The sequence below is a fragment of the Lontra canadensis genome, unplaced genomic scaffold, assembly GCF_010015895.1.
Source record: "Lontra canadensis isolate GAN:19392208 unplaced genomic scaffold, GSC_riverotter_1.0 scaffold1, whole genome shotgun sequence".
NCBI lineage: Eukaryota > Metazoa > Chordata > Mammalia > Carnivora > Mustelidae > Lontra > Lontra canadensis.
The window spans coordinates 97,105,536-97,126,433 of NW_022630995.1; positions in this window are offsets into that span (position 1 = coordinate 97,105,536).

Consider the following 20,898-nt stretch of genomic DNA (forward strand, 5'->3'; position numbering starts at 1 on the left):
AAGGAGAAAGAACTCACCAGTTCTCTTTTGCTTTCTCTTGTTGCCTGGGTCACTCCAGTGTGGGTTTTTACCCAAGCAGCACAGGTGGTTCTGGTTTCCAGCTTTGTCCTTTGTCTTAGATCCACCCTCCTAAGGATAACCATCAGAGATACACCAGTGCCAGCCCTGCAGTTCTGAGGGCCTCTCCATCAAGCTTCCAGATTTTCTGAGAACCACAATCTCTTCTCATTATACCTTCAGTACTAGGAATGAAGCTACTTCCTGAAAGTTATCATCTCTGTGTTCCTTTTTATTTTTTAAGATCTATTTATTTAGTTTGAAATAGAGAGTGTGCCCATGCACACACACACATGTGCATGAGTGGGAGGAGGGGCCGAGGAAGGGGGAGAGAATCTTAAGCAGACTCCCCCCCACACCCCCAACCCCCCACTCCCCTGAGCATGGAGCCAAGGCCTAAAATCATGACCTGAGCCAAAACCAAGAGTAGGACACTTAACTGACTGAGCCACCCAGGTCCCGCCCCCCATGTTCCTTTTAATACTCATTTAACTGATTCCCCATATTAAATTATTTTTGTTAAAAGAGCTCTTGTGTTTTCTCTTTTCTTGGCTGGACCTTGATGGACACAGGCTCAACATAGCTTCTGTTGATCTGTCACCTCCCGCTTGGCCTCCAAACCCCACTTAACAAAATGTTAAGGGGAGCATTTTCCCTCAGCATTCTTCAAGTATAACCCCATGGGCTTCAGTTCATTCTGTACCATTTCTTTGGTCTTCCATTTTTAAACGAAGAACAGAAAATCGTGCTTGAAGGGAATGAGTTCACAGTAGTCTTCATTCCAAATAAAGAAGCTGAATGCTCATTACCCTTTCACTGACTGGCAGAAACTCTTCATCAAAACATATGTCCTAGACCCATTTTCCATGAAGCGTCATCTAAAATTCAAGATCTTAAAAAAGGGCTTGGAGATTTTTTGGTAGTCTTTTATCTGGGTAACTCAAAGGATTGCAGACTAAACTTCCCCCAGAAGGGAAGAAAGAGATAAAACCCAAAAAGGCTGCTCAGACTATGACTCTTCTATATGAATTAAAAGCTGCATCCTGGAAATTACACAGCCTGTAGGTTTAAGCCAAATCCCACATTATTGAAATGACCTAAGGAATGAAATGGAAAAGGTAGTTGACATAGACACTCAGCAGGCCTAAGGAATTGTGTAATAGTTGTGAACTTCCCAAAACATAATTTTGGAGAGACGCAATAAAGAACGCTTAAGTAATTAGGTGTCACTTGACATCAACAAGGAAAATGTCCAACTGGTAAATTACCATACTGACAACTTTTATTTTTCTTAGACTCATTTTTTCACCCTACTCACTTTGTGTTTGATAACTGACAACAAACCTCTCAGGTGAAATCTGATGCTTCATGAATCTTGATAACTTGACCTCCTGAATATTTCATTAACAGCTGCTTCATTTAGTAAAATTAATAGTACAAAAGAATGAGCTAATCAACTGTAGTGTCCTGCATTTCATTTATATAAAGCAATTAAACTATTCTGTATGTTTTTTTTAAAAAGACACCAATTTTATTGTGCATTTTTCACATTTAATAACTGACACCTGGGGTAAGTTTTTCAGTCAGTAGAAAAAAAAATGGGAAAACTTGGGTGCAAAAAAGCTGAAAAGTTACAATTAAAATGTCTCCTCTTCTGAACAAATCGTGTTTTCTTTATTTGTTTGTATATTAACTTATTCTCACATTTACACTTACATCAAAAAAGGATCTGAGACAACTGATAAAAATACATACAACTAAATGGGATAAAGCAGATAAATAATGTCAAAGCGAAGGGAATTCTAGGAGGAAAAGTAAAATAAATCCACGGTAAAATATAGGAAGTTCCTACACATCTGCCAAAGTAAGAAATAAGTTTGGCTCTGAGTTTCCTAGCAACCAAAGCAAAGAAAGAAACTAATAAAATGTATGAACAGAGTATACATTCAAAGCCTGCCTGCTACACAGGACTAGTTTAGCTTTTCCTGGAACTATAGCCATTTCTTCCTTGTTTTCTTATCAAGGTTGATACTTGGATATGTGGTAGATGAGATTCTTAACACCATCCATATAGTAAGTATAATAGTGAGTTCTTACTGAGTCTCTATTGAGTCTTATTGTGCAAAAGTGAAGGTAATACACCAAAGTTTATTTCAGTAAAAATAGGTTTGAGGAGAATGTTCTCAGCATAAATTTCTCTGATCCAGGACAAGTAAAATTAATAATACATAAGGTAATGAAAAGATAGCATGTCCTGTAGATGTAGATATCATTGCTCATGAAGAAGTTTCTGCCAAGGGTCGCCTGGGTGGCCCAGTCGGTTAAGCCTCTGACTCTTGGTTTCAGCTTGGTGTGTGATCTCATGGGTCAGAGGATTGAACCCCAAGTGGCTCTTCACTCAGCTGGAGTCTGGAGTCTGGCTGGGATTCCCTCCTCCCCCCCTCCTCTGCCCCTCTCCCACTCACACTTGTTCTCACTCTCCCAAATAAATAAATAAATAAATCTATCTTTTAAAAAAAAGTTTCAGGGCACCTGGGTGGCTCAGTCAGTTAAGCATCTGCTGTCGGCTCAGGTCATGATCCCACGGTCCTGGGATAGAGCTCCGAATCAGGCCCCTTGCTCAGCAGGGAGCCTACTTCACCCTCTGCCTGCTGCTCCCCCTGCTTATGCTCTGTCTCTCTCAGTCAAATAAATAAAATCTTAAAAAAAAAAAAAAGTTTTCACCGAGAGTTAGAACCTCTCTGGAATTAAAGAACATCAGGAACAATCAAAGATTTTTGTTGACATTCTCTTGTTTGAAACAATTTGACTATCCAAAGGCCAACCTGAATGTGTGTGGAAACAGGCTGATGGAGATCCTGTGGCTAGGACGAGTATGTTCCTCAAATAATGATTATGAAATCGTACAACCAAAGACAGGTGGACTAACGATGAACCCAAGTTCCACATCACTATGTTAGCTAGAAACCTTCCGGAGCATGTTTATCTAGGGGCCGAAAGTCATGAGAGCAAAAGAATCTCAATAAAAGCATCATAAAACAGTTTCCACATGTGCTCCTTCACGTTCTTTAATATGAGGAAAACCCATACAGGTTTGTAGGATGTGAGCCAATTAAATTGTTTAAAGATGTCTACTCAAAATGCTGATTTGGGGCTTAAGTTAGTCATATTGATAATAATTAGATACTACTCATTCTTCAACAATAATCACTGATAATCTACTAGGTACCAGCAACTTCTCTAGACATAGAGACAGAAATGTCAGCCTTTCATGGGACTGAAATTATTACACTTTCCAGAAAAAGCTGGTAGTCTCAGAAAGTTTTTGGGATGAATAATGACATTATTCACAACTTTTCTCTTTCTTAGCAAGAATTTCCTGGACTAGTAGCTATGTTGATGAGAATAATAAAATAGTAAAGTCCTGTTAAAACACACAGTAAACTATGTGAGCGTATATGATTTTGGTTCTCACTGAGGTAGGGAAATTTGAGCCCATACCCAAAAAAGTAAGGGAATGAGCCATGCCAGTATCTGAGGGAAGAGGGTTCCAAGCCAGGCCCAAACATTTGCAGAGCCCAAGGCAAGAGTATTGACGAGGACCCACATTCCACGTTTAAATGTTTAGAAGTTTTAAATGAAGTTTGCAAACTCTGACATAAAAAGTTTTAGTCTTTTACTTTGATACTCTACAATAACAAAATTTAAGAAATGTATAAGTTGGTTCTTGCCTGTAAAATGTCAAAGACCATTTATTCATATTTGTGCATGTCTGGGTATTCTGTTGATGTTTGGGTAAATAATAAAATAAAAACACATGTTAGGGGCTCCTGGGTGGCTCAGTCAGTTAAAGGTCTGCCTTCAGCCCAGGTCATGATCCCAGGGTCCTGGGTTGAGTCCCTCATCTGGCTCCTTGTTTAGAGGGAAGCCGGCTGCTCCCCCTGCTTGTGCTCTCTCTCCGTCTGTCAAATAAATAAAATCTTTAAAAAATATATACAATTCCAAGAGTGAATGAAAAATATATGAAATATATCATTAATAATTTTATACTGATTATATTTTAGATACCTTTTAACATGCTGACAAATAAAATATTACTAAAATTAATTTCATCTTTTTCACTGTTTTAATGTGACTACTGAAAATTTTCAAATTTCTTATGTGGTTCATGTTCGTTAACTCACGTTATATTTCTATAGGATAGTGCCAATCTAAAGAATTATAAAATCAAATGTCATTATATTCAAAGTATACACAATTTTAGTGTTGTCATTAACGTAAACTAAAATAGAAATATTTTGGGCATCTGGGTGGCTCAGTCCATTAGGCCTTTGCCTTTGGCTCAGGTCATGATCCCAACGTCCTGGGATCAAGTCCCACATGTTTCTCCCTCTCCTGCTTCTTCCCACCTGCTTGTGCTCTTTCTCTCGCGAGCAAATAAATAAATATTTTTTAAAAAGAAAAGAAAAGAAAAGAAACATTTCAATTTGCCAGACATTTTAGTAAAAATAATTTTTTTTTTAAATTTTATTTATGTATTTTGGCAGACAGAGATGATAAGTAGGCAGAGAGGCAGGCAGAGAGAGAGAGGGAGAGGCAAGCTCCCTGCTGAGTAGAGATCCTGAAGAGGGACTCCATCCCAGGACCCTGGAATCATGACCTGAGCCAAAGGCTGAGGCTTTAACCCACTGAGCTACCCAGGCGCCCCTTAATAGTTTTCTTCTAAAGAACTCAAATTTATTGTTGTTAAAAAACAAGCTAAAATTAAGTTAATTAATATCTAATTTTTTAATCAAATAATTTAAATAATGCTAGATTTCTAATTGTTTAAAAAGCTATTTGTATCTTATTAAATGTTCACAAAATAAATCTGTTCACAATTCTGGAGTCCAACAGCCATCTCATTGATCTTACCCCTCCCACAGCCATTTATCTTTCCCTTCATTAACATACAGGTGGCTTCCTGTTGAAGGGGTCTTACTCCTTCCAACCTTGTGCAATCGGCATTTTGCCCATTTCACTCCACAGACATTACTACCTCAAAGTTCTCAAATAATTTTCTTTTTTTTTTAAGATTTTATTTATTTATTTGACAGAGAGAGATCACAAGTAGGCAGAGAAAAGGCAGAGAGAGAGGGAGAAGCAGGCTCCCGGCAGAGCAGAAAGCCTGATGTGGGGCTTAATCCCAGGACCCTGAGATCATGACCAAGCTGAAGGCAGAGGCCCAACCCACTGAGCCACCCAGGCGCCCCTCAAATAATTTTCTATTCGTCAAGTTAAATGCACCTTTGCGGCATTCAACCCTGTTAAACTTCTCCCTTGGAATTATCTCTCCAATTTGTGACCTCTGATTTCTTTGTTTTCTTCCTACCTCTCACGTGTCCTCCCCCACTACTTCCACCCTTCAGAATACCTTTAAATATTGGCATTTTCCCCTAAGCTCTTTCAAAATCTCACTATCTTTCTGAAGAAGGCGTCAACTACTTTTCATTTGTGGTGACTCACAAAACTCACCTCACTAACAAGATCGAATACAAATTTCTAACTGAACATTCCATAGCCTTTCTTGCTCCTGAAAAACCTGTTCTCCTTCCTGTATCCCCAGTCTAAGCTAACCCGATGGAGGAATCCTTCCAGTGACTCAGGCTAGAGCCCTGTGATGCCCCCTCCCTTTCCATGGTCTCTAATCGGTGGCCACACCCTGTTTTAATATCTCCCCAGTGATTCCCAAAATGCTTCTCATTTGCAGAGCTTTTGCGCAGATTCTCATTCCAATAGCCTCCTAACAGGGACTGTCATTTTAAAAATCTTGCCCAGTATGATAGGACAAAAAATAGTATCTCTTCATTGTTTTTCTTTTCATTTCTCGGCTTGCTAGATATTCCAGACACCTCTTGTAACCGACCTCACTTCATCTCTGCCCAAGTTTAACTCTGGTTCTTGCCCTGCTGTCCAGCTCTGAGCAAGTGCAGCCTGGCACACCCTGCCTCGCCTGCACAGCGTGTTTCTCTCTTCCCGCTCTGGAATTTCTCTGGTGTCGTGGTAAGAGATGCTGTTGGGAACCCGCTGGCCATCAGTACGTGTCTAAAACTGGAATCCAAGGGAATGATTATAGGAGTAAGTGGAGGGATGGTTCCTTAACCTTCCCTAAGGCTAATGATTTTGAGGCGCTTGCTACACCTATATTGTGCAAGATGGTAGCTCCCAGACACCTGTGTCCACTGTGAAAGGGTTTCAATATCTAAAATGGAACGGGAGGATATGAAACAAAGAAGGTCATGCATGTGCCCTCAGAAAAAAACGAACTTAAGAACTGAAAAGAGATTGATTTACTGTAAGTAAACAAAGACCAACACTCATCTAAGGACCGATGAACACCTGCCAAGAATCTCTTCCCTGTCCTCAAGCCAATGGACTCACCACTTGGACTCTGGCTGGACTTTTCCCTCTTTGCACTTCTTGCACATTAATAAAAACAGCACCCAACTCTCGACAAACGTGCCTGTAGCTTGCATTTCCCACATTGCAATTCCCCTGTTTTTCCTAAATAAACTCAATTTCTGGTAATTCAAGCTTGCCTCAGTTTGCCCCTTTATTTAGGTTGACACCATTGTGCACTTGAAATGTGAATAGCCCAAATTAATTATGCTGTAAATGTAAAATAAACAACAGATTCCAAGAACAATAGGCTAACCAAAAAAAAAAAAAAAAAAGTTCAAGTCCTGTCCCCCAGGACTTGTAAATGCGTTCTTGTTTAGAAATAGGGTCTTTGCCAATGTAATCAAGTTAGTATTTCCCTGAGGAAATACTAGGTGGTGTGGAGGGGACCATAAGTCCAAAGACTGGTGTCTGTATAAGAAAGGAGAGCCAGATTTAGACCAGTACTAGAGCCACCAGCAGCTACAGAGGAGCAAGGAAGCTTTTTTTCTTAAGACTTTTAAAGGGACCTACCAACACCTGGAGTTCTAGATAAGAACTGTGAAAGAATAAATTTCTATCATTTAAATCTGGGTTAAATCACCCAGCTTGAGGCCTCTGGGTAGTTCAGTTGTTGAACGTCTGCCTTTGGCTTAAGTCATTATCCCAGGGTCCCAGGATTGAGCCCCAAGACAGGCTCCCTGCTCCACGGAGAGCCTGCTTCTCCTTCTCCCTTTGCTGCTCTGTCTTCTTGCGCCCTCTCTCTAGCTCTCTGTCAAATAAATAAATAAAATCTTAAAAAAAACACACACTCACAAAACAAAACAAACAAAAAAGCCACCCAGCTTGTGGTAATGTGTTACAAAAATCCCAAGAAAACGAATACAGACTAAAAGAGTGAGAAGGACTCGACATGTAAGTACGTGCTGGTAAATGCAGGGGCCACTTCGAAAGCAAGAGAAGGAACTAGATTCTACCAACATCTTGAATGAGTTTGGCAGCAGTTTCTTCCCTAGAACTTCCAGAAAGGAATGTAGCCCTGCCAACGCTCTGGTAGTAGCCTTACGAGATCCTGAGCAGGGAATCCAGCCACCAGACAATAAGCGCTGCTTTAAACTGCTAAGCTTGTGGTAACTGGTTGTGAAACATAGAAAACTAATATACTAGGAAACTGAAGAACGTGGAAGAACCAAGACATACAAAGACCCAAACCTAGAATAAGTGAGTATTATTTCTGTATATGAATCGTAAGAGATGAACCTGAGTGGGCCTTCTTCAGTCTCGAGTTCCAAACCCGTACAGCTCCTGAGTCCAGTGATGGACGCAGATGGGCTGGAAGCCACTCTGACCAAGCTAAAGAGAAGAGGGTCAGTCATTTATCACCTGGCCCAAGGTATCCGTTCACACTAAGAATGGTGTGGTGGTCAGAGGGGGACCAACTCTAACATCCAAGTATCACGGCGTCTGGGTGGCCCAGTCAGTTAAGGGTCTGCCTTCAGCTCAGGTCATGAACCAAGGGTCCTGGGATCGAGCCCGGTGTTGGGCTCTCTGCTCAGCAGGGAGCCTGCTTCTCCCTTTCCCTTTGCCCCTCCCCCTGCTTGTACTCTCTCTCTCTCTCACTCTCTCTCTCTCTTTCTCAAATAAAAAAGTAAAATCTTAAGAAAGAGAGGAAGGAAGGAAGGGAGCGGGAGGGAGAGAGAGAAGGAGGGAGGGAGGAAGGAAGGAAGAGGGTGCCTAGGTGGCTCAGTTGGTTAAGTATCTGTCTTTGGCTTAGGTCATGAACCCAGGGTCCTGGGATGGAGCCCCGTGTTAGGCTCTCTGCTCAGCAGGGAGCCTGCTTCTCCCTCTCCCTCTGCCTGCCTCTCCGCCTGCTTATTCTCTCTCTGTGTCAAATAAGTAAATAAAATCTTTAAAAAACTAAATAACATCCAAGTATAAAACATGACACTTATAATGAAATGAAAACAAAATGAAATACAAGTAAAAATTACCCTGGATTTAGTCCATATATTACGAGGATGTATGTGTGTGTGTGTGTGTGTGTGTGTGCATATAATTTTACAAATTATTTTACAAATAACATACAAGTTTATGCTCATGTGCATGTACATATATGGATATATGCATATACACAAACACACATACAGATTGGAAGAGAGAAAAACTAACAAGCTGTCCTTGGAGGGATGGCCAGAGTTGCCCCATGCATCTGCAACTCCCCAAAGTAGGAGTTCAGGGTTTCAGATTGCTGAATGGCTCAATGAATGAACATGCTTTCAGTGATCGGAGTCGGTAGATAACCTTGTTTGCTTTGTCATGGTCATGTTGATTCATCTGAACTACATTTCCCAGAATCAGTTTTTCTGTTTGTTTCTGTTCAGGGTCACCGCAAGAGAAACTCGTTGGAAATTTGAAGGGCAGAAGTAAAGCCTCAGCCAGCACAGCACGTCTGCCGGCTCACTTCATTGGCGTGAGGTCGCAACAGGCCTACAACCTCTCCAGTTTCCCCAGGATCCTTCTCAGCTTCTCTGACTTCTGGGCAGACTGGGTATGTTTAGTACCATGCCGAGGGGCCCTAGTTTCCGCTCAGGACCTGGCCTGGGCTTCTGTCTGTCCTCAGGGGCTACAGCTCCTACTCATGTTTCCCCGCTTGCCCATGCTCTTCCTCCCCTTTACCTTCATCTTCTTCCTGACTGCCTGCCCATGAGTTAAGTGGGATGCAAAATTCCTCCACCAGCTGGGAAGGTGACAGCCTTGCAGAGACAGCTTGATCAGCTCCTACAGTTGTGCAAGGTCAAGTCATACACACATCCGGATACTCGTACATTATACGTTATATGCATTCCAGAGTTTCTGCTTTTCTGAACAAACCCTGACAGACACACCAAACCACACTGGGAGCGTTCATAGTTTTTTTATGATCTAGAGGAAAAAAAACCCTAAAACTTTGAAAATGAGGACATACGTAGGTTATCTGTTGCACAAGTTTTATATTAAAGTGCCCACAAAGCTGTTACACACTGGTATCTTTACATTTGGTCTCCCCATCTGGTTATATCCCCCTAATACATTTTATCCAATAAAATTTGCCCAACACTGATAAGACCACAAGAATTTTTATTGACAACTGCAAACACGTTGAGGTGTGTAAATATGCACATTCAGTCATGGCTGGTAAGACACGATACGATAACGATAGCAAAGTGCCAGGAAATTTTTGAAGAAATTTTAAACCGAATAGCAATAACACTAATTTTTAATAAAAGAAAAAATAGACAGAATCATATATATTCATAGTATGAGAACTATAGGCATTTGTCTCTGAGATACTGAACTATTCCTGTACATCTAAGAATTCATTAATTTTGTCTTCATGACCCTTATGAATCTTTACATTAATATGACTGTGAAATAGTATTTTTGTTAAATGGTGAGAGGCACATTCTATCTATATCTTATCTACATATTCGATGTAAATTAATGAAAATTAAATTTCGAATATGGATCATCACACATTTAGTCAGACACTTTGGGTGTGTCGGTGAGGGTTTTCTGGATGAGATTAGCATTGAATTAGTAGACTAAGTAAAGCAAATTGCCCTCCTCAAATGTGAGTGGGCCTCAACCAATCAGTTGAAGACCTGAACGGAACAAAAGGGTCAGTAAGAGGGAACTGGTGTTGCCTGACTGCTTTGTCCTGGAACAATGGTCCTTTCCTGCCTTTGAACTGCAACTGAAACACGGAACCTTCTTGTGTCTGGAGACTGCTGGCTTTCAGAATAGAAACTATACCATTAGCCCTTCTGGGTCTCTAGCTTGCTGACTGCAGACCTTGGGACTTGTCAGCCTCTGTAACCATATGAACCAATTCCTTACAGTAAATATAAATAAATAAATACATATATGTTTGTTGGTTTAGAGAACATAACACACCGTGTATTTAATCTTCTAGCCTTCTAGCCCCTTTGGTAAATTAAAATTCATTGTGACTGGCTGATGACAAGGGCTTGGAGATCAAGGAAGCTGTGGATTGAACTGGGAAAATTTCAAGTGTACAAAGAGAATGTAAATAGCATTTGTTACATAAGACTATTGTGAAATCTAATGAGTAAAATAAATAAATAATAAAGTTAGTAAGATCTCAAAACTTTTAAATTAATAATAATCAGGGTCATAATAATAACTGGGGTAAAATATTGTAAAACAAGTCTACTGCCTGCTTATGCAGTAACAACCAAAACAATAAAACTTTCCCTTGCTGTGCTTGCTACATGGGCATCAACTGTGCTCACTACATAGGACAGTGCAAATCTAAGTTAATTCTTTCCTAAGTGACAGACACCCAGGGACAAGGTCACCACAGCAGTCAGAGGTAACAGTACAACTCCAGAAACATTCCAGAAGCTTCACCAAATAAATACATGATGCTTTTTATCCATATTATCTCAGATTTACTCTGCTGATCATTAATCAGCCTGAATGTCGATAAACATTGACTGAGAAGAAAGGAAACTTTCTTCAAAACCAAAAACACCTTTTTTTTTTTTTAAAGATTTTATTTATTTATTTGACAGAGATCACAAGTAGGCAGAGAGTCAGGCAGAGAGAGAGGGGGAATCAGGCTCCCCGCTGAGCAGAGAGCTCCATGTGGGGCTCGATCCCAGGACCCTGAGATCATGACCTGAGCCGAAGGCAGCGGCTTAATCCACTGAGCCACCCAGGTACCCCAAAACCAAAAACACCTTTAAGACAAAGTTCAGGTTGAGGACTTCTGAACTTGACTGACAGTATCTGAGGAGAGAAAAACTGAATGTTTTAATACAAGTTTTCTAAAAAATTGTCATGAATAGCATGTCTGCGTTAGAAATTTTTCTTAAAAAATTGGTGAGAGTAAGAATAAGTTTCTAATATCTTATGCCCAGTATATTTTCAAAGGTTTATTCATTTATTTATTTATATTTAAGATTTTATTTATTTATTTGACAGAGAGAGATAGCACAAGCAAGGGGAGTGGCAGGCAGAGGGAGAGGGGGAAGCATGTTCCCCACTTGGCAAGAAGTCTGATGTGAGGCTCAATCCAAGGACCCTGGGGTCACAACCTGAGCCAAAGGCAGACGCTTAGCCAGCTGGGCCACCCAGACGCCCCTTCAGAGGTTTTTAAATCCAGATTAATGTCAAAGCTGATGTGCCATTTAAGAATCTTTGCAAATGTATTTTCTTTAATTCCAGTTGTAAATTTTGTGACTCTTTTCCCAAAAAGTAATCTTTCCAGTCTCAGATGCCCGATTCGTATTCACCCTCTTCCAGCCCTGTCTTCTGTTTCTGACATGCACGGATGCATTTAATATGCACAGAGTTGACGAATGAGATTGGCTTTTCCTGCAGTGCCAGCCAGTCTTGCCCCAAGCTCTCTTCAGGACCGCACACTGGTGCTGAGTGTGACTCAAAGAATCTGCCCAACAAATCACTTTGTAAATGGCTCAGTATACTTCGCCTGGGCAGAGGACAGCGAGGCCCCGGGGGTGTTAGACTCGGTTATGCAGGTCTTGGGAGAAGTGAAGATCCACAAATAGTCCCAGAGAGAGCCAGTGAGAAATTTGCTCCATTCCCTTGGAGGACCAAGACTGCTCTTATTTATTTTCCTCATTCTGACCTTGAAGGTAAAGCTGTTGAGGAGAATGACAGGGGAGATGCATATATGGATCATGTGCGTGTCGTATAATATTACATGATACTTATATCATGTATTTTTACATCATGTATTTTTTCAATATATACCACGTGTTCTTTTACTCACTCAAAGTCTACAGTTTGCATTAGGGTTCACTCCCGGTGTGCAACATTCTATGGACTTTGACAAATGTGGAATGACACATATTTACCATCCTACAGAGCACTGTCCGAGAAGCCCTCGGTGCTCCTTCTATCCATCCCTCCTTCCCCCTTAGCCCTGGTAACCACTGATCTTTTTATAGTCTCCATAGTTTTGCCTTTTCCAGAATGTGTTAGAGTTGGAATCATACAGGATGTACCTTCTCTGATAGGCTTCCTGCACTTAGTAAAATGCGTTTTAGTTTCCTCCATGTCTCTTCATGGCTTGAAAGCTCATTCTTTTTAGTGCTAACTAATATGTCATTGTCTGGATACTCCACCATTTATTTGTTCACTCACCTACTAAAGAGCATCTTGGTTGCTTCCAAGTTTTAGCAATTAGGAATAAAGCTCCTATAAATATCTACATGCTGATATTTGTACATACAAGTTTCCAACTTGTTGGGAGCACAATGTATTTTTTAAAATTTAAAATACTGTGAAATAAGTTTCCTGTTAATGTTCTTGTAACATAAAGGTTGATTTCAAAAATGAATTACTGGAATTAACCAAGAAATGTCTATTTATACATAGAAAATGAAACCAGAAAGAGGTCTAAACTGGTACCCCTGCTAGTAAGGGGTACTAGTTTTTAAGGGGTACTAGTTTAAAGGAGTCCCACCCACCCACTTGGGCTCTCTTCTGACTTCACACCTCCATAAGGGACTTGTTCACCTAGAACCCAAAGCTCCTTCTAGGCTGCATAATGAGTTCCTGGAATCTTGGAATTCCTCTCAGACAGGAAGAAGTAGAAGGCAAAAAGGGATTTCGTCAGCAGATTCAGCCCCCTTCAATAAGCTTCTAAGAACACTTTCCTCCCATCACTTCTGCTTCCATCTTATTTGCTAGAACTGTATCAGATGACACCTCTACCTGTAAGAGAAGTCTAGAAATGTAGCTGAAAGCATTACCACACCAAAAACAAGGAGGATGTGCTGTGTGTGTGTGTGTGTGTGTGTGTGTGTGTGTGTATACAATTAAGGAAGAAAGGGAAATTTGATTTAGTAAGGCAAATAAAAGTTTGTGCCACAGATGGGATTATTTGGAGGAGGAACTGTAATCTTCTCCAAAGCCAACATTCACTAGTATTTTGTTTTTTTAACCTATCAACCTTACAAATTCAATAGCAATTCAATGGTCAATTAACAGGGACAAATTATCAGAATGTGTTGTCAGGAAATTGTCAATGTTCTCAAGTATCTGTCCTTCAATACCTTGTGAATATTTCTACTCTTAATCTAGAAGCATCTGAAGTAATCCAGAATGGGCTATTTTCTTTAAGGATTTTATTTATTTATTTGAGTAGGAGAGAGTGAATGATAGAGATAGAGAGCAGGAGCAAGGGGAGGGGCAGAGGGAGAGGGAGAAGCAGACTCCCCGCTGAGCAGGGAGCCCCATGTGGGGCCTGATTCAGGGACTCCAGTATCATGACCTGAGCTGAAGACAGACACTTAATCAACTGAGCCACCCAAGCACCCCCAGATTTGGGCTATTAATTTAATCTTAAAATCACACCATATACAACTGTCTATACTGATTCCACTGACATCCAGAATTATACCTGACAGCCTTTGGTTCAAGATAGCAGATAACAAAAGAGAACGAGGAGTCATTAGGAAATGTGAGAACTCACACATTTCTAGAGACCAGAAAGAAGACAAGCATAGCAAGGTCTTGCATGAGAAATGGAAGGGATTTCAGCAAGAAAGAACCCTTGACTTCTCAGACTCTGAATATACAAGTCTGAAGTGGACTGGAGTTGGGGGGAATGGTAAAAGCAAGGGGTGTAAGTACAATTTTGAGCACAGAAAAGATGCCCCCATCAGTGACTCACAACCTGCCCTTTCCATCTTGGCATATCCCTTTCTCTATTCATATGAGCACCAGCATTTTACCTAAAGGAAAAAAATTTTGAGGATATTTTGAAAAATAATTATACTAATTTGCTGGAGAAAAGCAGAGCTTCTAGGATGAAAGGCAACCCACAGAATAAAGACCTTCCCATTCCAGTATTTGGACCTTCCCTACCCCCAGATTAAAGTCTACACCTGCAGAAAGTAAAGTCTGCCTAACTAAATATCCTGTCCATAGACATAGGTGTCACTGGGAAACAACCTACATACACCAGGGAAGACAAAACTTGTGCTGGCTACTCAGAACAATCTAATTAAGTTATGCTAAATTTTCCAACTAAATTCACCAGAAGGGTTGCACAGCATAGATCACATGAGAACATAAGCTTGAAATGCCAAGGCAGCCGTGTGAAATCCTTGAACTTGGCCACCACCCCATAAATTTGAGATGAGGAAGGTCCTCCTACTAACAAGTCTATTCTTATTCCAGATATAAGTTAATACCCCCAGCCCCACATAGATCTCTCCTTCAATTTTCCACATAAAGTTTCAGAATAGATAACAATTGTCTTCCTTCCCCAAATTATTCTTTTTCTCTGGCCCTTTAGGACCAAAGTGCCTAGGTTGAGCTTTATCCCTTCTTAACCGCTTGCACCAGCTTCTATTTTTTTTAAACTGGGTTACATTGGGGTAGCACCAACTTTAGCACCTTCAAACCTGGATTGCTCCCAACCCCATGGTCTCATGTGTCCCCTGCTTACAAATGTCCACAAAACCAGCCTTTTACCCACTGAATTTAGAAAACATTATGGAAGTCTCCAGAACAAAATGAGAAACCTACGTTTAAATCTCAGCAACCACATACCATCAATGGCATTCCTTAAGCCGAAGTACATATTATAGATGTATGCTACAACCTAAAGCCACATGATTGCTACCAGCCATAGGCTATGGCAGACACAGTGCTTTTGAGTGGAAGAACATAAACTATGGAGAACATTAAAAGCATTCTATTTATTTATGCATTAGATGGACTACTTGAGTAATATCACTTGCTCAGTTAAAGGCAGCTGAAGGCTTAGGACCAAAGCAGGCCAAATGACCTACTTTGGCCCTTATTCCCTAAATACCTGACTCTTGCACTTTTCCAATCCAGATGAAAAAGCTCATCCAACAACAACAACAACAACAACAACAACAAAAAACAGTAGCACAAAAGTACAGAAAGATAGAACAGGAAAACTAAGGTTTCCCCACAATGGCCAGAGACTCATTTCTTCCTCCACAGAGCAAAGGAAGAGTCAGGACAAGCTTACTTCATCAGGTGTCAGAAGAGTATGCCCACAGAATGCCAGAGTCTACCAAAGAGATGATAGCAGTCAAAATAATGGTTACCAGGAGGAGTAGATATTGATTGAGAAGGGGTAATAGAAAATTTCCCAAGTCATGGAAATGTGTATGTTTTGATCTGGGTCATGAATACACGGGGACATATAGGCAAAAAATTTTCAAGCTGTTCACTTAAGATTTGTACACTTCACTGGATATAAATTATACCTCAAGAGAAAAGAAACGAAAAGAAAGAATTCACCAAAAGAGAGAGAGTCAAACTTGTCTACAATAAAAAACATCCCCAGGGGCACCCAGGTGGCTCAGTCGGTTAAGGGTCTGACTCTTGATTTCAGCTCAGGTCATAATCTCAGGATCGTGAGAACGAGCCCCACATCAGGCTTCACACTCAGAGGGGAGTTAGCTTGAGATTCTCTCTACCTCTCCCTCTGTTTCTCCCTGCTCCTCTATCTCTTTATCTCTCAAATAAATAAATCTTTTTAAAGAAAGAGAAAAGAAACACCCCCAGACTTTCTTTAAGTCTCCAGATTTCTGGAAGCTATAGATTCTGAAGAGAAAATTAAGGGGAAGCCAAAGAGAAGAAGATGATGATCTCAGAGCAGACTTGTGTCCATTTCCCTTCAACCTCATGGTAAAGCAACTAGAAGAAAGAGAGACAAAAAGCCAACCAGAGTTCTTCCGAAAGGAGCCAGTTCCTACACTCTCACCCATGTGCATCACAACTTGGGTCTTACAAAAGACATTGCATCAAGAAGTCATCACCCATATGTGCACTTTGACTTTAAACTCTTTGTTGAAAACCGTGAAGGCTTCATTCCAGGGAAATGTGGCCAAAGAAAGTTGACAGGTCCAGATGGGCTGTCGGAGCCTTCCAGTAACCTTCCCTGAGCACTCAGCTTCACAATTGCTGTTGAACACACATGATCCACAGATTTATTCTCAGGCATGTGCCAAATGATTTTCTTTTTAAAAGGGTTCTTAGATCATTCAAATTGGGGAAATAATGCCTTTGAGGACATTAGTTAGGACTAACCAAAAAAACAAACAAACAAACAACAACAAAAAAAAAGAAAAAAGCTTTATTCTGCTTTTTAAAAAAATATTAAGGCATTGCCATACTCCCATTCCCTGATATTTTTTTTTTCCCAGCTCCCCCTTGCCCTCTCACACACAAACCACAGCCACTATCCAGACACCCTGATTGTCTGTCTCCTTGGCTAGGGAAATGATGTATCTGCAGATAACAAAATTTAGAGAGGCTCACTGTTAGATTTAGGATTTTAAAACTTAGGTCATTTGGAAGTTAAAAAAATGAAGGAGCCATGACACTTACAACATACGTGGGGAAATACATGAGAAGTTAGAGCAAAATGTCCCAGCCTCACCCCACTCCAACCTCCACACTAGAATAGAGTCCTCAGGCTAAGGGAAGTCTCTATCTTACTGAAATGGAATCAGAGATGTGGTAACAACATCTAGTGGGTCCCAGAAAGAGGAAGCTTCTCCCCACCTCTTGGACTGAGCTCTGGGAAAGATTCAAAACCCCCATAAAAAGCTGGTGGTCTCTAGGAGGAAAAATAACCTAGATGCCTTATTCAGACAGAGCCTATGGAAATGGCAAGGCGTCTGAGGAAAAATGGCTGCATAGTGTGCCTAGGTAGATGGCACTGGGGACAATATTATAGGTTTCCTATGTCCCAGCACAGCCTGAGAACCAAATGATTTCTATGTTCCCTTAAGACACAGCAAGAGAGATGAAGAGAGCCTGTGGAGGTTGGAATGAGGAACTTCTGGGTATTACAAGGACTAGATAGGATGGATGATGGCTGTTCCAATGGATGTCAGGGTCAACAGATGACATTGAGGACCACGCTGACTGTCTGCTTTTCCTTCAACAACCAGGTATAGTCGTTGCTATCCCACAGAGTACTTTCATGCAACTTAGGAAAAGAACACCAAAAAGTGTGTACTGCTTAGTGAATGGAATATAGGTTAGGTCTCAGCCTAGGTGGCTCTTCACACCGCCCCCACCCCCAGGCAGGGACACTTGAGAAATAGAACTCAGATGTTGTACCTCTTAAACTTGTGCCACATTGCCTCCAAACTTGGCTAAAAATTAAGATTAGCCCACTTCAGGAAATTGATCTAAAACCTCAAGTAAAATAAATCTATAGCAAATCTATAGTGATGTTAAAAAAAAAATATATAATTAGAAAACTCAACAATGTCCACCAATACATGAAAATTCCCTTTTATTATAATATTTGTTTTGGTGCTTAGCTTTTTACAAAATTCTATCTCACATTATAATTACTTTTCGGGTCTGATTTTTATTTTCCAACTTTATTGATACATAGTTGACATAACATTGTGTAAATTTAAAGTATACAATATGATGATTTGACACAACCACAGAGAAGAACATCTAGTACAAATTCTGAATTTTATAAAAGAGAAAACTGAGAATAAGAAAAAGTTATATTAGTATAGGATTTAGGAATCTGTGTATCGTTTTGAAATACCTTTGTTTTTTTTCCTGGAATATCCCTGCCTTTATGGAACAGAAACTAGTAACCTCTGTTTAGAAGAATAAGAGAAAGAGGGGAACCTGGGTGGCTCAGTCAGTTAAACATCTGACATGTGATCTCTCTTTGGGTCATTATCTCATGGGTCCTGGGATCCAGCCCTGTGTTGGGCTCAATGCTCAGTGAGGAGTCTGCTTGGGATTCTCTCTCTCCCTCTACCTACCCTCTCTGCCGCTGGTGTGCATGCACACTCTCTCTCTCTAAAATAAATAGATAACTCTCTAAAAAAAAATGGAATAAAGAAGTGAAGAAAAGGGAAGCAGTAGATATCAAACTTTTATTTTCAAACACAGATGTCCATTTATATGGGAAAAACATGTGATGGGACTCTAAATGATCATTATCTTCTTCTTTACACTTTTCCCCAGATTTTTAATATGTGAAAATTCCTTTTACACTAAAGAGAAGGAAAAAGACCTAAAATCAATAATGTATTAATTTTTAACTACTAGTTATTTATTTCTAAAATCTGACTACTAATTATTTATCAATTATTACAACAATATAAACCATTAGAAAAGAAAAAGCCTGGGAGAAAATGTGCTTAAAGTAACTTCAAAGACATGCATGTAAATATTTTCTTTCTTCTGTTTGTGTTTTTCAAATTTTCTATAATAATACATATTAATTTTTAAGATAAAAATTACTTTATTTTTAAAGAAAAATTCCTAAATGAGTATTTTTAAGTATACAAAGACAATGTCTCTTATCCTAGCACATTTCTCAAAATATGGGTTTTTAGTACTATTGATTGGATAAAAAAAAATGAGTAATGATACACACACACAATTTTTTCAAGAAATTTAAAAACAAATCATTGAAACACATGTTTCTGTGACTCTGATGTGGCATAGACATAAGAATCAAGTAAAAATCTGAGAGTTATACCCTAACCTGAGGCTTTCTAGCCCAGCCTCCTACTTCATGGAGAAGGCACTTCCTGCCTAGAACTTCACTTTCCCTCTCTGTAAAACCTGCCTTGCCTTCCATTACAAAGAAAATGAGGCTTGCAGGAAGTTAAGCAATCTGCCCAAGATCATCACAGCTACTAAGTCTCCAAATGAGGGAAAGAACTCAGATGGCTTGACTGTGACACTGAGCTGGAACTTTCTAACGTGCCACAGGGCTCCAACCATACTCTCTTTTCACATCCTGCCATCTTGTCTTTTAGGATGGTGATAACACCCTAACATTAAAATGATAATACTTTTGGAAAAATCAACCATTCTACCACCAGGAAAACAATTTACACAGGACTGATAACATAAGGAGAATTACCCTTCAACTGGGGAACACAGGTATGAAACGGAAACTTTCACAGAAAATGATGTCAAAGAAAAAATTGTCTGGGAGAACATTCATTTCTTTTTTATGTCAATTAATTAAACTCTGTCCTTTGTCTTTGCCCATGCTATCCAAAGTGACATCAAATCTTGTACATACCTCTGATGCTTAAGAAACATTCATGAGAGAAGTCATCTTTAAACATAGAAGTTGGGGCGTCTCGGTGGCTCAGTCGGTTACGTGTCTGCTTTTTGCTCAGGTCATGATCCCAGCGTCCTGTGATTGAGTCCTGCATCAGGCCCCTTACTGGGTAGGGAGCCTGCTTCTCCCTCTGCCTGCTGCTCCCCATGCTTATGCTCACACACTCTCTCTGTGCCAAATAAATAAGTAAAATCTTTAAACTAAATAAATCAATAAACACAGAGGTTAAACCACCAAGAGATACAATGGCATGAAACAAGAAATTCTAAATCTTGTCCATCAGATTTGTGTGAAACAGAGAAGCCACTTGTACCTGCTAGAGGTGGGGCACCTGGGTAGTACAGTCAAGGGAGCTTCTGACTCGTTTTTGGTTCAGGTTGTGATCTCAGGATCTTGAGATCAAGGACCACGTCAGGCTCAAGTTCCTCTCTCTCTGCCCCTCCCCACACTCATTCACTCACTCACTCTCTAAAATAAATAAATAATTTTTTTAAAAAATTTTTAAAAATAAATAAACTGTTAGAGTTAACTGCTAGTGATCCCTTTGCCAGAGCCATTTCTCTCCCCTAAGGTAATCTGATGCAAGGAACTCTGTTCAATAACATTAGACATCTGTGGGACAAAGGCCAGCATTGGTTTCAAAAAGGGACATTGGAACGTAATGTTTAAAAAAAATAGCAGAGTAAACATTTTTGGTACTAAGGTTGATATTCCTCCCCGGCCTCTACTCTACCTTTTTTTTAAGCATGATTTTTTAAAGTGGAAATAATGTAATCACAATCTAGAATATTATGAATCCAGAGGAGGGAAACAGTCACTAATTTTAATCTATATTTTGCCTAGTACACTGGAGTATTTTTTCCAGCTCATTTTGAAATGTTAAGGATAAAATCTTTACTATAGATAAAAGAACCCTTTGTAGAGCTAACTCATTATTATAAAACTGTTTAAATTCACTCATCTCCTATTAGTACAAAGGAGAAAATACAGCAGTGAGAAATTTTTAAAAACAGGCCTCAGTGTTGAGAGAGAAAACACGTTCTTATGAATGAGATGTGGGATGAGTCATATCAAGGCACAATCTCTTCCCGGTTGTAGCAGATTGGATCAATCCTACTGTACTTAATGCTGGTATTTTATTGTTGGAAGGCAACAGGAGAATAATCTAGTCCAAAGCTGTGAATGATTTGTGAAGTTCATTGTCCAAGCATATCTTAGAGAACAACAACAAAACAACAGTAGATACAACACGATGACTGTTTTTCAGATCAGAGAACTGA